Below are 3,174 nucleotides of genomic sequence, written 5' to 3' on the forward strand. Positions count from 1 at the left end.
GTTCCCTTTCCGTCCCCTGACTGTAACCCATCTACTTTTTTCCTGTACCTGAGGTGTGACTACCTCCCTGTAACTCCTCTCAATTACCCCCTCAGCCTCCCGAAAGATCCGAAGTTCATCCAGCTCCAGCTCCAGCTCCAGTTCCCTAACGCGGTTTCCGAGGAGCTGGAGTTGGGTGCACTTCCCGCAGATGAAGTCAGTGGGGACACTAGTGGTGACCCTTACCTCCCACATTCTACAGGAGGAGCATGCAACTGCCCTAACATCCATTCCCACTGTTCTGAATTCCCAAACAGACTATTAAAAAAAAACACTAGTAGCCTTACCAAATCAGCGCTCAGAACCTTTTTTTTGGTTAGAGGAGGAGGATGGGTGGGAGACACTACCTAGGTAGTGTTTCGGGTAAAGCAACCGCCCAAATATATTACCTCACTTACTCACTCCAAAAATGGAGTCACGCGAGGTAAGACTTTTATAATCGAAAAGCTTACCTTCCTAGATTGCCCTCGCGCTTCCTCCTGGACTCCCGCCACTGAAACAACTGAAATACTTTTTCAATGTTATGAGGTTTTGTACCTTGACCACTGTTACACACAGTGAGTTCCAGATTCCCCCACATCCTGGGCGAAAGGTTTTTCCTCATATCTCCCCTAAACCTCCTGCCCTTCCCTAAAATCTATGCCCCCTCAGTCATTGAAATCCCTGCCAAAGGGACTCATGCTTCTGATGAAAGGCCATTGACCTGAAAGGTGACTTCGCTCTTCTTCAGAAGCTGAGTGTTAGTTACATCATTCTGATGTTAGTGTTGATGGAGAGTGAAGTACTCGTTTCCTAGGAGACCGATCAGCTTGTTCATTTCGTGTTCTTGTAATTAAAACAAAAGGAGAAAAGAGGATATATTGATTTGGAGAAAATGGAGGTCATTGATGGCCATTTACTGCAGTGGTTTCTGGTATGGCAACTTGGTTAATCATTCTTCTTCATAAATCAGCTGTACAGGAAGGGCCACCTTATTCTGTAATGACTTACACTTCCTGCCCAGCTCTAAATGAGCAATTAGAACAAAGTTCTGCTTTGTAATTGGATAAGTCATTATGAAATAGAGAATGACGTCCAAAATTAGAGAGGCAAGATGCTCCACTTATGTTCAGTCTCCTCTGTCTCATGCCAGATAGAAAGATAAGAATATTCAAATAAACGTTTGAGGAATTCTGATCAAAAGCTCAGCCAGGATTATTCTTGATGATGTCACTCTGCTGTAATTACTAGAATTGTGTTTTAAGAAAGTAGTTAAAAGATATCTGGAAATTAAATCAAAAACCGTAATTGGAAAGAGTGTTGGAAAGTAAACTCCCAGATATGAACCTCAAGGCTGGTCAAAGTGTTAAAGGAACAGGGGTCCAGGAACTGAACACAGATACAGAGTGGGGATTGAGAACAGAGGAATAAGTATTCCTGGGCCCACAAACTCTCGTTCTGCTGGGATGTGAGTCATCTATTTACTGAGATTTGAGGAGGAATAATATTTATGAGATTGCTTCCATGTAATACAGCTGAACAAACAGGCAACTTCAAAGCAGGGACACAATAAGTTTTTGAGGGTTATGGAAAAACAAGGGAAAATTTTGAGGGTTTTTGATTAGAAAGAAAAACAACTCTCACTCATCAATAGTCCTTTGTTCTGGGTGACCAGCAAAGAGTGACCAAAGGCTTGTTTGCAAGTTTTGGCAAAAGATTTTGACTGCCAGCTGACATCATCCGACAGGCTGTACTTCCCACAGGGCCTCAGGGACATTGTGCTGATGACTTCTTGTTGGGCTTGTGGTGAACAGTGTTTTCTTCTGCACAAACATCAGGGACAGGTGTGTGGCACAGTCTAACTGCTGGAGTGTTCTGCAGCAACATGGAGAGACAGGCGAGGGGCAGAACTTCAACAAATAGTGATGCATGGTGTCTGCATATGTATGTTGATGCTGCTGGTGGTTATCTGGACAAGGATGATATTGAGTTTGTCTCTTTCCTTCTATTTGTACAGTGTGTTTCTGTGAACACAGTCTATTTTCAACCTTCAGCTAAAATGAAAGATAAATTTATAAGACAATTTGATAATAAATTTAGCTAAAAATGAATTCAAAAAAGTAAGAGTGTCTTCCATAGGACATCTTGTTGGATGAAGACAAGTGTTGCCAAGGGCAGTGAAAATGAAGGCTCTAATAGAATTTCCTGTTCCTAAAACTAAATGAGAAATCATGGGGGTTTATAGGAATGTATGAGTTTTACTAGAGGTTTGTGTGTAACTTCAGCAAAATCCTTGAACAAATTTGTTAAATAAATAAATGTGGGATGGTTAGCAGAACACCAGGCAGCCTTTGAGATGCTAAAGTTAATCCTGATAAATGAACCAACATTGACCACTCCAGACCTTTCAAAGTATCAGTTGATGCTGATGATTGGAAGTAGGTGCGATTGTGTTACAGGAGCCAGGAATAGAAAACCCAGTGGGATACTTCTCTGAGAAGCTAAACCAGTATCAAAGCAAGTACTGTCCAGTGGAAAAATACCCTTTGGGATCATTTAAAAAAGGTGAGTTTTTGGGCTCATCGAGCAGATACAGTGAGGATTAACTTAAGGCCAACCTTTTTAAGAGGCATTTAGGATTGGGTCTGTTGGAGTGATCCACACCAAGTAAGGATTGTGAGGAACTGAATAGTGAATGGCTATTTCCATTGTTCAAGGACACTAGGGCAAAACTCGAAAATGAGAAAGAACCAATGGGAAGTCTTCATACAAAGAGGCGAGATGGAAACTGAATTTCTTTATTTTTCTAGTTTATATTAAGATAGACTTAGTTTCTCTCTTTTACTGCTTTGTACCTGAGGTTTTTGTACCTACTTTGTACCTAAGATAGCACAGTATCTGGTGACATTATTCACTTTTCACTGTACTCCTGTACTTGAGTAGAATAAATATCTAAATCTAAATCTAAACCCCATAGTGAAACAAATGTTAACAATTTCTTTTGACTGGAAGGCATAGTGGCATGTTGAAGGTTAATGATCAGAGGGGGCTTGTGTGAATAATTACAGCAGCATGAATTAGATGGGCTGAAGATCCTGCTTCTGTGCTGACATTTTACAGGTCTCTGATTTCTGTGCCTTTATATGTAGGTAATGT

Source organism: Rhincodon typus, chromosome 34 (assembly GCF_021869965.1).
Source record: "Rhincodon typus isolate 14 chromosome 34, sRhiTyp1.1, whole genome shotgun sequence".
NCBI classification, from domain to species: domain Eukaryota; kingdom Metazoa; phylum Chordata; class Chondrichthyes; order Orectolobiformes; family Rhincodontidae; genus Rhincodon; species Rhincodon typus.